Source organism: Typopeltis vanoorti, chromosome 3 (assembly GCF_054136105.1).
Source record: "Typopeltis vanoorti isolate ZY-2024b chromosome 3, IOZ_Tvanoo_1.0, whole genome shotgun sequence".
Classification (NCBI taxonomy): Eukaryota; Metazoa; Arthropoda; class Arachnida; order Uropygi; family Thelyphonidae; genus Typopeltis; species Typopeltis vanoorti.
In genome coordinates, this window is record NC_143551.1 from 120,012,101 (window position 1) to 120,026,439 (window position 14,339).

General features: G+C 38.9%; 1 protein-coding gene across 1 annotated transcript in view; it reads left to right on the forward strand.

The window, feature by feature from the left end:
* LOC150108517 (receptor-type tyrosine-protein phosphatase mu-like) overlaps positions 1-14,339 on the forward strand; it is a 1,155,664-nt gene that overhangs the window by 907,888 nt on the left and 233,437 nt on the right. The window lies entirely within an intron of this gene.

The following is a 14,339-nucleotide window of genomic DNA, read 5'->3' on the forward strand; positions in this document are numbered from 1 at the left end:
CTATATCTGACTACATCCCCAGAGTTGAGAATTAATCAGATGGGTTAAATGGATAAATAAAGCAAAAACTGCATAAAAAATTAATGTTGGGAATCTGATAACTTGAAAAGAGTAATGATGAAAGTCAAAAGCTATAAAGAGCGGGCTAGAAAAGAGAGTGAGTGATGGCTGTGATGAGAGAGATAAATCAGATTATGAAAAGAAATACAAGTAAAAAGAAAGAATGCAAATATAAGGAAAATTCGAGTGTCTGAATTGCTTAGAGCATTAAGCTTTTAATATATAAGGGCATAGGGTTCAAATACCTTTGTAGGAGATAGTTCTAGTATGGTTTCTTATATGCCAGTATAGAGCATTGATTTGATATTCACTTTTTGACCTCTTGTGTGGAAGTGATATAAAAATAAATAATAACAAAAATAATAAAGAAAGAAAGAATGACTATGGAAGAATAATCTTAGTAAATATGGATGGGAGAAAAGTGGTATATGTGCAAGAAATAGCTGAATTGTTAAGTGTTCACTTTATTAAGTATATATTCTGAACAGCCCAATGCACTCTCTAGATACCAGAAGGAACTAGATAAAAGAATAGAGGTAATGTGTTTGAAGTAAGAAGTTATTAAAATAATGTGGCTCGAACATATCTCAGAGTGAATTGGATATCAACACAGGTTCTGAAGAGACATGCAAAAGGGTAAGTGGGGTTCCTGATTTTGCTGTTCAACTTGAATTGAGTCTCAGCACTTGTAAAATTCCTGATGAATGGAAAGAGAGATAACAATTCCATTATATAGGAGTGAAAGTAAGACTAATACAGTGAATTATACACAGGATAATAGTATCTTTGGTATGGCCATGAAGATATTGAAATGGCTGATTAGGAATCACATCCAAAGGTTGTAGACAATACTAGAGTACTATAATTGAATTATAGGAATGGAAAGAATAACGGTAGTGGACAAAGAAAATGGAAAAAATAACTATGAAGGTACATCTTGCTTTTGCATTCTGCTTATGTTCTATATATAGAATGATAGCTGAGTTTGATAAAAGGAATGAATATACCATGATACTATGGTTATTATTATTATGCAAAAAGGAGGCCAAAAACTCATTACTGAAGGGCATTCCATACCATACAGCCCACTGTCTACACCAGAATTTTCTACAAACTCAGGTCAATGTTAGTAAGTGTAAAGTAATGCACTTTAATGTGATGGGATAAGGGATTGGATATCCAGCATATTATATTGGTGGGATTATGCTTGGAGAAACCAGTTTCTCCAAGCATAATCCCACCAAGCTTAGAGTTATTATGGATAGGAAGTTGAAGTTCAAAGGACACATAGCAAAACTTGCAATGTGACCTTGGATAATTATGTTGTTAATATGAACATTGACACACAAGGATAAGGAAGTCATTTTGCCTCTTTACTAGGTCTTGATATGACTACACCTGAACTTCTGCATGCAGCACTTCAGGTGCAGTCATATCAAGATCTCCTTGTTTCTGAGGATGATATCAGAATTATTATTATTATTATCATTATTATTACACCCTCCATGGAGTCGACAGGCTTATCGTGGGAGGTTCATTCAATTGACAATATATTTATCATATAGAATCTTAAAATCCTTAACACTCCTTGTATTAACAACATTCTGCCAATGCATTCCTTTCACTGACAATTCTCCATGTAAAAAAAAAAAAATCTACTCCTTGCAGACTTCTTCACCACACTTTTACATAACTTCCAGGAATGACCCCTGGTTCTTCCCCTCTCGTCTTCTACTGTTTTTATAATCCCCTTTGGATTAATCTGAGAAAATCTACTCACTAACTTAAACATCTCTATCATATCACCTCTCTTCCTCCTATCCAGCAAACTCAGCAATCCACATCTCTTCAACCTTTCTCCATAGCCAGCATTCCAAACTCGTGATATTGTCTGTCACTTGTCTCTGGACCCTTTCCAATATCTCCAGATCACATTAAAAACCAAGTGACCAAATCTGAGCACAATAGTCCAAGTATGGTCTGACCAGTGCCTTATGCAGTGGCACAACCACTTCCTTATCCTTGTATGTTAGAGTACTTCTTATCATAGCAGCACTAAGATGTTCAACCTTTGCAACACTAGCATTATGCCTTCTAAACATCAGACTATTGTCAACCATCACTCCCAAATCTCTAATCTCATCCACTTCCTGCAGTACAATGCCATCAATATAGTACACAGCCTTATATTTCTGCACTCCAAAATGCAACACCTTGCACTTATTGATATTAAAACGAAAACCCCACTTTTTTATTATTATTATTATTATTCCTGATACCTCCAAGGAGTCCGAAGACTCATCACGGGAGGACATCTTCAACTATCTCTACACCTTACCTCTACTACGAATCAACGCCATCTACCGCCCACCTCCAACACCACCACAACTAGTAATTTTTGTCTGTAAATTGCGTGTGTTCTGAAGGGCCGATTTGTATGTATGCGGGATGAAAAACCCGAGTTTCCGGGAGAAAAAACCCTGCTACTCCCGTATGAGATCGTATGAGTATGAGATCGTATCCCGTATGAGTACGATTTTTGTCCAAGTATTCAAATCTTCCTGAAGGGATCCTGACATCAGTGAGCAGTGCTACTTATAATTCTTCCCACCTTTCCATTATCAGCAAATAACTGAAGATCCCCAGTCAGTCTACATGATATATTGTTTTTACAAAGAAGTTAAGCAACAGGGGCCCAAGGACAGGGCATGCCACTGGTTACCCTTCTTTTTTAAACACTGCTCCATCATACACATCCTTCTTCAGAGAGCCATTTCTGATCCATCCAACCAATATACTATCTATTTCCATCCTCTGCAGCTTGCTTGTAAACCAACTTATCATGTGGTAAGCTATCAAATGCTTTTGCAAAGTCTAAGAATATCACTGCATATGATTCTCTGTTATCTAACACACTCGTAACCTTATCATAAAATGCAAGTAAATTACTAAAACAGGACCTACCCTTTACAAATCCATGCTGACCATCATAAATAATGCTATTTCCATCAACCCAATTCTGTATTCTATTCCTTACCAATCTCTCCAACACCTTGACCACAACTGCACTTATACAGACTGGCGTATAGCTGGAAACTTCAGTCTTAGATCAATGCTTGTAGAGTGGTACTATTTTGCCTTCTTTACACTCGTTCAGAACCCTACCCACTACAAGACTTTCATTAAATAATCAAGTCAAGGGCATACCCAACTGCAGTGCACATTCCTTAAGCATACATGGTGATATGCCATCCCATAGCCTGCACCTTATACTCTTCATCGATCTGATCACCAACAACTGTTTTGTACCGTAACATTTTCTTTTCCAGCACAGCTTGCTTGATTTTACTGTTCATCCATTTCACTTCCACTCTATGTACTCGCTTAATGCTCTGTATGCAGTCATACATTGTTTTTATATCTACCTTATAAGTTTCCATGCGTTGTCAACATCTTTTCCGATCAGCTCATCTTTTTACATCACTCACCAACTTGGTCACTCTTCTCTGAACCCTCTCCACAGCCTCCTCATCTCCAAGGAATCCAGGTGACCAGACCGGAGCACAGTAATCCAAATGTGGAAGTATCAATGCTTTATAAAGGGGAATAATAACCTCTTTATCTCTGGATGTCAGTGTGTTCCTCAACAACCGAGTAATCCCATGTGCAATCTTGGACACCTTAGCAATGTGTCCTCTGAACTTCATCTCCCTATCTACCAACATCCCCTAAGTTCCTAGCCTCATCAATCTCTTGGAGTACTGTTCCATCAAGGTAGTACACAGCTGGTAATCTTTTAATCCCAAAATGCATGACTTTACACTTTTCCACATTGAACTGACATCCATTATCTTTTGCCCATTCTACCAGCTTATTTAAATCATCCTGCAAACTTTCAACATCAGCTTGATTTTTTTATCACGCTACCCAACTTTGCATCATCAGCAAACAACTGAATATCTCCCTGTAAGCCATTTTCTATATCATTTATATACAAATTAAACAACAATGGCCCAAGCACAGAACCCTGCGACACACCACTGGTCACCTGCCTCATCATGGACTCGGCTCCTCCATACACCACCTTCTGGTATCTCTCCCTGAGCCATTCTCCTATCCATATCACCAATTTAGTATCCATTCCCATTTGCGTAACAGTGTTCCATGGGGTATCCTGTCAAAAGCCTTAGCAAAATCCAGAAGTACCACTGTTTAGCTAGTTCCTTTGTCCAACTCAGATGTCATTCTATTATGAAAAGTTAATAGATTGCTAAGGCAGGATCTACCTTTAACAAAACCATGCTATAGAGTATCATATCCTGATCCACCCATTCTTGAATTTTGTCTTTAACCAACTTTTCCAATACTTTTACCACTACTCCTGAGATGGTGATTGGTCTGTAATTAACTACCACAGTTTTAGAGTTACCCTTATGCAAAGGAACCACTTTGCCTAACTTCCACTTCCTAGAGACCATACCAGAGTTCAAACTTAAATTAAATTTCCAAGTAAGAGGGGTTGTCAATTCATTTGCACATTCACGCAACACCCGAGCTGATATTTCATCTAAACCTACAGCAGTGTTTGCATTTAAATTTTGCAATATATTAAATACCTCTGATGTCTTAGCTTCAATTCTCACATTGGTTATTGCTACAGGTACAGAGATATCCTCACTTGGGTGATAGACTTTTGAAAAGTGATCACTCAGTAACTCGACTATTACATCTGATTTTGTCACCTCAATACCATCAGCACCCACTAAAATTATCCTTCCGAAGTCATTCTTCCTTTTACTTGCCACATAGCGGAAGAACTCTTTGGGATTACCCTTGATCTCTTTGGCTAAGGTCTTCTCATAATCTGATTTAGCTTTTCTTACTATGCTGGTAACCTTCCTAGCTTGAGCCTTGTACTGCTCATGGGTGTACTGATCGCCTTTCTCCTTGTAAATTCTCCATAACATTTTATTTTTTTGCAGATGAAGCTTGATATTACTGCTCATCCATCTAATGCCTGCCTTGTTTGACTTCCTGACCATGGGGACACAATCTGATATTGCTTTCCTCAGATACCCGCTGATTTTATCCCATGCACTGGTAACATCTTTCCCCTGCAATATGTTCTGCCAGATGGCTGCAAGCTCACTCTGAAGCTTGTTATAATTGCCTAACCTGTGGTTCCATATATATCCCTTCTTAACAGAAAAATTCACAGATTTTGCAACCTCCCAAGTCAATGCCACATGATTGCTTTCACCAATTGGAGGTAACGAGGACACCTTACTTATGCATATAACCTCTGAACCAATAACCAGGTCCAACATTCTCACACCACATGTCCCTTCAGTTATGTGCTGTTTCAAGTAATTATCTCGTAGAAGATGTATGAACTCCATTTCCTTTTTGCTACATGATATTTCCTCCTTCCAATTGATATCACCGTAATTAAAATCCCCCATAATAATCACTAAACCTGCACTCATTGCACTAATTTGCTGATGCATGAATTCAATATCTTCCCCTGTACTCCCTGGCCTATAGTAGCATCCAACTGTATATTTGGTTGCATTGGTCACTATTTCGCACCAGACCACCCTCAAATGAACTCTCATTCACATGTCTATCATCTTGATATACTACTTTCTTTGGCTGCAACACATCATTTATCATCAACAGTACTCCTCCCCCTGTTCTATCTTCTCTATCCTCCCTAAAATTACTGTACCCATCACATTCAATTCCAGTGACCACATCTTCTGCTGACATCTAAGTTTCACTAATGCATCACTTTTGGTGAGATTGCACTGACTAATGCCAAAAATTCTTCTCTCTTATTTCGAATGCTTCTTGCATTGGTATACAAAAATTGCAGATTCCCTCTAGATCTTGTACCGGCTTTAGAACTGATATATATAAGTCACTAATTTCAGTAGTCCCATGCCGATTTTTATCCCCTCTCTTCTGCAATTTATTCTGCTTATAATGATCAATTAATATACAATCAGTGCTAAAGTTTCTCTTTCTTACACTCAACCTTTTCAATATTAGTTTCCCTGCCCAATTACTTCAACTTGTTCAGAAAACAGTAACTTCTTCAATCGCTTAGTCCTTCCATGTTCAGATGCAGTCCATCTCTAGCATACAACTGTCTTTTTTCCTTCAAACACACTCCAAACATCAACAAATTCCAGACCTCTTTTTTTGCATATTCTTGCAATCATATCATTCATTATCATCGCTCATCTACTTAACTCGTAATAGTCAAAACGAGGCAGCACACACACTATCCTCCCATTGACACTTTTCCTCTTCACGATATCTAACAATGTTCTTAAATTTTTTCCTACCCGATTTATACCACCACTCTGGTCATTTGTACCCACCATAACTATCATCTTGTCTGCTTCATGCCCTCTCTTTATTGCTGAAGCTACTCTTTCTATTGTCCCACCAGCCAAGCACTCCTCATGCATACCACTCTCCATACCTTAATCAAAGAATCACCATATATCTTACAACTCTTAACTTCATTCAAGTCCACACAAGCATCACTCATGGACTAATATTCTATGCTATTCAGCATGACTCTCCCAGTTTCATTACTCAATGCTCTATTACTTACCCCCCCCCCACTCTCACGACATCTCATTTCTTCTAGGCCACTTGTGGTTTTATTTTGTTGACTCCCAATCACTCCCATACTATTTATTACTGTATCATTCACCAAAGACTTACCCATACATAATCCTGTTCTAGTTACTTCAGCTAAAGCAATCTCTATAGTCCTAATTTCTCTGCTTAACACAGTTTTAACTTCCAGTATCTCCTTACTGAGCACTTCCAATTCCTCATGCAGAAGATGGTCATTTTTCATTTTCATGAACTCCCACTGAAATTCTTCTGCTATGGTCCCAATGTCAGCTTTCATTCCTAAACATGCCAGCCTATCCCGACACTTCTCACATACGTCGACATTTTCATTCTCATTTAGCCAGACCGACTACAGATCCTTCACATTCTTCGGCACATACATGTAGCAGTTTCCACGATGCATCCATTGTGAAAAATCTAACACTGAGCCAGCCTTTTATGTAGAAGTAGAAGTCCTGCGCGCCGCTGATGTATGTTTCTTGTTGGATGCCATCTTTACACGTTGAAGTAGTGAAACAAATGGCAGTGAAAACACAATATATACAACACAGTTCCAAACAATAACACCACTGAAGGACACTTGTATCTAACTGATGCACAACTGCAGCACAATTTGAGACAAAAAGCCATACTATATTTAAATTTAAAAACACGTTTTCTAGACTAACTAAACACGACTGCCACATTCACCAAGGACACTTGCGAGTGTGGCTTTTTATCAAAAATTGTGCATCTTTTTTTTTTCAATTTGGATACAAGTGGCCTTCAGTAGTGTTGTTGTTGTTGTTGGAATTTTTTGTTGTTTATATTGTCTTGTGCTACTTGTTTGTTCATACTGCTTCTGCTTCTGAAAATGTCATCCATAAAGAAACACACGTTAGCACTGAAGCCTTCTGTATGAAGATCTAGCTCTGCCTTGGATTTTTTGCAGTGGATGCATTGCAAAAATTATCATATGTATGCACTGAAAAATGGGAAAGATTTGTGGACTGTTTGGGTAAACAATAAGAAGGAAAGCATTAAAGGATGGATAGGTGGTTGGTTGATGGAGAGATATCGGGGAGTGGTTTGTTCAGGAGTGGAGTCCAGGGGACGGCCTGTGACTGGTGGTGTGCCGCGGGGTTCTGTTCTTGGACCACTGCTGTTTAATCTGTTCATTAACGATATAAGGAAGGATCTGGGTGGAACGGTTCGTTTGTTCGCTGATGATGCAGGGTTGGGTAGGGCAATAGTGAATGCAGAAGATGTCAAGGTCTTGCAGGATAACTTAGATGGATCTGGGCTGGGGAGAATGGATGTCAATTTGATGTGACGGAGTGTGGGGTTGTGCATTTTGGGGTGGGGGGACTGGCAGCGGTGTGCCACATTGGTGGGGCTGTGCTCCAGGGGATTGATGGGGCCAGGGACTTGGGAGTGTTGGTGGATAGGGAGATGAAGTTTAGGGGGCACACTGCGAAAGTAGGTAGATCAGCTCATCAACTCACTTGGTTGTTGAAGAATACCTTGACGAGCAGAGACAAGCAAGTTATTGTACCTCTGTACCGAGCCTTGATGAGACCTCATCTCGACTACTGTGCCCAGATTTGGTCACCTTGGTTCCTTCTTGATGGGGAGGAGGTAGAGAGGGTCCAGGGGCGAGTGGCTAAGATGATAGCGGGTCTGTGGAGTGGGCCACGTGAGAACAGGTTGAAGATTTGTGGGTTGCAGAAATTGGTTGATAGGCGGAGGAGGGGAGATATGATTGAGAAGTTCAGATTGCTGGGGGGATTCTATGGGATTGATTCAGAGGATGTTTTTGGGATCGGGACTGGTGGTGGGAGAACTGGGGGACACCTATGGAAGCTGGGCAGGAGTGTGGTTAGCGGGGGTGTTGGAGCTGGGTTCTTTACTTTTAGAGTGGTGGATGGGTGGAATAGGCTGCCAGAGTCTGTTGTGGGTGCTATGACGGTGAACGAGTTCAAGACAGGGTATGATAGATACTGTGAGAATGTAATCGCATAGTTGTGTGGACATGATGTTTAGGGTCTCCCTCGATGAGTCTAAGGACTCCTGGAGTCGCCCGAAATAATAATAATAATAATAATAATAAAGTATGTGAAAAGTGTCTTGACAGATTACAGTGATTAGAAATGGGAGCAAGTGTCAGAACCATAGTAGAAGAGCTTAGGCAAGAGTTAGTGAAATTGAAAAGCGAAATGAAACATCTAGAAGAGGATATTAAACATTTAGAGAAGAGACTGGCTGATGAGAATGAGAAGTATTACAAAGACAGAGTCAAAGGATAGTCATATATATGTATGTATGGCAACTCAATCATTAAAGGTGTGATGACTAATAAAGTGCACAAAACATGCTTTTCTGGTGGAACATTGAAGCAAATAACTGATTGTTCCAGAAAAGGAAAGACCAGAAGTCAAAATTAGTGGTAGTCATGGGAACAAATGACTTAGTTGGGGAAAAGAAGAATGCCGAAAAAGTAGAGACTTGAAAAAGTTGTTGCAGCAGGCTGGCCTGGTTGGCTGAGTAGTTGCATATCCACTCTCCAGCCAAAAAGCTACAGATTCGAACCCTGCCATGGGCATGGATGTTTGTGATTTTGATGATAGACAGAAGATGGTGCTGCTGTTGATGATGATGGTAGATATGATTTGCTGTAGTTGGTGAATTGAGTAGTGGAGATGGAAAGTTGTACAGTAGGTGCCTTCCCTCGATGAATCTTTGTATTCCTTCGCCATGTCATGTAATAATAGTTAAAGAAGAAGTGTTGTTGGGAAAGTCATAGGTATGTTGCCTAGATATGACAACAGTAACTTGAGAAGGACAGCAGAGATAATAAATAGTAAGATGGCTGAGTTGTGTGAGCAAAGGGGGGGGGCTCAATTTATCAATCAGTGGAGTGAATTGGAAGGATAGTTAGAATGGATTAAAGTTGATGGATTGTATTTGAATGGGTTTGGTGTTGGGCATTTAGAAAGGCTGTTGTTTCCTGAGAAGGCACAAAGTCAAGAAGTTAATGTAGTAAATGATCAGAGTCTACTTGTGAAGCAGGACAGTGCAACTAAACAGATTGTATGACAGGAGGAAGATGGATATGTTGAAGATGTGGTTGCAGCAGCACAACATGATGGAATGCATAAAAGTGAGGATGAGACAGGTAGGAATGGAAATCAGAGTCAGTCAGGGAAACGGGAGTGGTCACACGAAAGATAAAGGTGGTATAGCAGCTAGAATAGAGAATGTTGAAGCTGGTAGAATGGCCTCAAGGACACAGAGATTGTTATGTTTGCGCACAAATGTAAGGAGGAGTATTCGAAACAAGAGAGCTGAGTTTGTTGCATTAATTAATTTATTCCAAAGATAATTGGAATAAGTAAAACTTGGTTGTCTGAGGAGCACATGATGTCGGAAATAGAATTAGAAGGATATATAATTTTCTGGAAGGATAGAAATGTGACTAGAGAAGGGGGGGGGAGTGCTCTTAATGATTGCAGAGGAATTGTTCTGCAAAGTCTAGAAGTTGATAGTACATGCACAGATTTTGAAGCTGTGTGGTGTGAAGATGAAATAAACAGGTTAGTATATTGATAGGATGCTGTTATAGGCCAGGGAATGCAGAAAATACTGATTGTGAAATGTTTAGGCAAATTAGTTGGGCATCTAAAAAGGTGATCCTGATGGGAGACTTTAATTACAGGAATATAGAATGGAAGGAGGTGATAGTGTATGGGAAGGAGAGTAAGTTTGTTGAATTTCTGGAAGATAATTATCTTAAGCAGCATGGGACTGAAGCAACTACAGGTTTTAATGTTTTGGATTTGGTGACAACTTCACAAGATGTAGCTGTTAATGAAGTATTGACACTGCTGCTAGTTAGTCAGAGTGATCATGAGGTACTTGTTTGGAAGTGATGAAACAAGAAAAGGTCCCTGCCAAAAATGGATACATGTGGAAGCTTAAAGCAGGTGATTATAGGAAGCTCTGTAGTCAGTTAGCATCAGTATTGGGTAGATGAGCTAATCGGAAAAGATGTTGACAATGCATGGAAACTCACAAGACAGTATCTGACAAAAGCAATGTATGACTGCATACCATGCATTAAGTGAGTAAATAGAGTTGGGGTGAAATGGATGACCAGTGAAATTAAGCAGGCTGTACTGGAAAAGAAAATGTTATGGAGGAGGTACAAGACAGTTGGCAATTATCAGATCCATGAAGAGTATAAAGTGGAGGCTAGAAAGATGATGAGCATGGTAAAGAAAAGAAAAGGTGCAATATGACAGGAGATTGACTGGTCAGGCCAAGGTTAACTCAAGGGAATTTCTCTGCTATGTTGCAAGCAAGAGAAAGACTAATTATGACAGGTTGACAATGGTGGATAGTCATAGCATCAGAATAAGAGTTGTATAGGATATAGTGGAATTGGACGAGCACTTTATCAGCATGTAGCATACTGGTGTAATGATGTGCTACAATATACATATATATATATATATATATATATATATATATACAAGGGAGGCAAATAATAGGAAAACTGGAAGTGAAAGAATCAGACATGTTGGTTGGGTTAGATGTTAATAAGGCTGTGGGAATGGATGGCATATCAGCATGTAAAGGTATGGTTCACCACAGTTAGCTATACCCTTGACCTAATTGTCGGAAGGGTTCCTAAAGAGTGGAAAGAAGGCAAAACAGTACCACTCCACAAGCATGGTTCTAGTTCAGAAGTCACTAACCAGTGACTAGACCAATCTGTATAACTGCAATTGTTGTCAAAGTGTTGGAGAAATTGGTTAGGAATAGAATACAGTATTGGATTGATGGACATAGCATTCTTTATGATGGTCAGCATGGATTTGTAAAGGGTAGGTCCTGGTTTAACAATTTACTCATATTTTATGATAGGGTAACAGGTGTGGTATTTCGTTGGGCAATGAAAGGTCAGCTACCACCTAGTGGGACTAATGGAGTTACTAATGGTCACTAGTGGTATACCGCAGGGTCCTGTTTTTGGACCATTGTTGTTCAATTTGCATATTAATTATATTGGGATGAGTTGAACTAGTGATATGCAGCTGTTTGCAGATGATGCAAAATTGGGGAGAACAATGCAGAGTCATGCAGATATTATGGCCTTGCAGGAGAACATGAATAGATTTCATGAATGGGCTATCAGTTCAATGTTGCAATGTGTAAGTTTTGAGATTTGGTAAGCAACGATGGAATGCAAAGTATGCACTTGGTGGGGGGAAACTTTAAAGGAGGTAGAAGAAATGAGAGATCTGGGAGTAGTGATGGACAAGGACATATTTCCAAGTTGTGAAGACATCACATCAGATAATGGCAATGATGCAGAGGAACCTGACATGCAGAAATAAAGAGGTTATGTTGCCATTGTATAAGGCATTGATCAGGCCTTCTATGGATTATTGTGCATAGATCTGGTTGCTAGGTTTTCATGGTTATGAGGATTTGTTGGAAAGGGTCCTGAGAAAATTCTCAAAGGTATTCAGTAGTCTTTGGAATGTGGAGTATGAGGGAAGATTGAGAGAATGTAATTGCAAAGCCTCATGAATAGGAGGAAGGGGGGGGGATGAATATGATTGAGACATATAAGTTAGTCAGGAGTCTATCAGGTTGATATGGAAGAGATTTTTCATTGAATGAGGGAGGGGTATAGAACAAAAGGCCATTGCTGGAAACTGTATAAAGAGGGTGTGAGCAGAGGAATGAGGAAAAGGTTCTTTGCATGAAGAATGGTTGGTGAGTGGAATTCATTACCTGAGTGTGTTGTGAATGCAGACACATTGAATCATTTTAGGACACAGTTGGATGAGCATTGTGTGCAGTGTATATCTCCCGAGATGAGTTTTTGACTCCATGGAGGTTTTATGTTAATAATAATTTCCTCCAACTGGGAAGATATCCTTTTGCATTGTGAATGCTTCGTGGGCATGGTAGAATCCCTCTTATGTAGAAACAAACAATAACACAAAGGCAAAGTTGACTTGACAGAGAGAGAGAGATACTGTACATTACATATCACCTGCCCATTTGTGGTCCAGGAATGTTTCACAGTTGCTTCTGATCTCAAAATCCATCTAAGTTGTACTTTTGTGTAGCACTTTTTTTTTTCATCTAATCCTTGTGATTAGCATATTCTTTCAGACTGGACTGTCATAATGATGGTGGAAAATATATTTTTTATTTTCTCTCCGAGGCAGATGTTACCAGATCTCTTTGTATCTAGTATACTAGGGCAAAAGTACAGTGTGCTCTGAACTTGTGACCTGGTTTGCAGAGCAGTTTTATACCCAGAAACTTCAGAGGAAATACCTGAAGTTTCTGGGTATAAAACCTTCAGAATATTAGCAGCTGATTAATCAATTAAAGAAATATCTTATTTAGTTTTTTATTTATTTATTTTATTTATTAAATTTAATTAAAAGTCATTTATTAAATTTCAAAATTGAACATGAACAACTGCCATCACCTAAAAATTAAAGATACCAAGAAATTATATACTTGGTTTAATCCTTTATCCAAGTGTAAGCAAACAAGCTTGCACCTGAACTATTTTCAGCACTCGGCAACAAAAATAGGACTTCTGCATTACTTCAACCTTGGTATAATTCGCCCACCATTTGTCGGTCCCTGCTTTGCGTCTTTCCAAGAATAGTCGATTCATGCTGAAGGGGAGAAAGAAATGAAGGATGTCCGAATTGTTGGTCGCCAACACAAGAAATCACGTACTTTATAGGTAAAATTTTCCAACTGTTATACAAGCAATATAGTTAACTACAATAATCATAAAAGATAAGTTAATTTTCCAACCGATAATAATAAACAACTCATCCCACAATACGGATTGATTACCCTATTATCGGAATGGATTCTCCTTTTTCTGAGATGCGCAGAAGTGTCGAAGGATCTCTAATCGGTGGGTGAACTATATCACCTCTGGGTCTGGCTCCCACTAATAAGAACTCAGTAAAGGTCAAACCCACTCTGGGTAGTGACCCTTCCCATAATGCATAGCATTATACATACCCATAAGGATATGTGCTTTGTATTATAGGATACTAAGGCAAGTGATGTGAAGTCATTAGCTTCTATATATGAATTGCCCCAGTCCTGAATATAGTTCAGGTGCAAACGTGTTTGCTTACACTTGGATAAAGGATTAAACCAAGTATATAATATCTTGGTGTCTTTAATTTATAGTATAACCAAGTGGGAAAACTTCCAACAACTGCCATCACCTAATTTGTTGTTTTAAGGATACTTGCGACATAAGACTGAATGATATAATCACGTAATCACAAGAAAGATATTTATTTAACCAAATATTTCGGTCTGGAAATAGCAGACCATCGTCAATCATGTTTCTACTTCAAAATATTTCGTTTCATACTTAGTGATATAACATCACGCGGCATGTTCTAATTTCAACGATCTATTGTTAGTATTCTAGCTTGTATATTTTTTAAACTGTTCTTGTAATACCACCGACGATGGTCTGCTATTTCCAGACCGAAATATTTGGTTAAATAAATATCTTTCTTGTGATTACGTGATTATATCATTCAGCCATCACCTAAGCTTTTCTACACACCTAAGGGAGT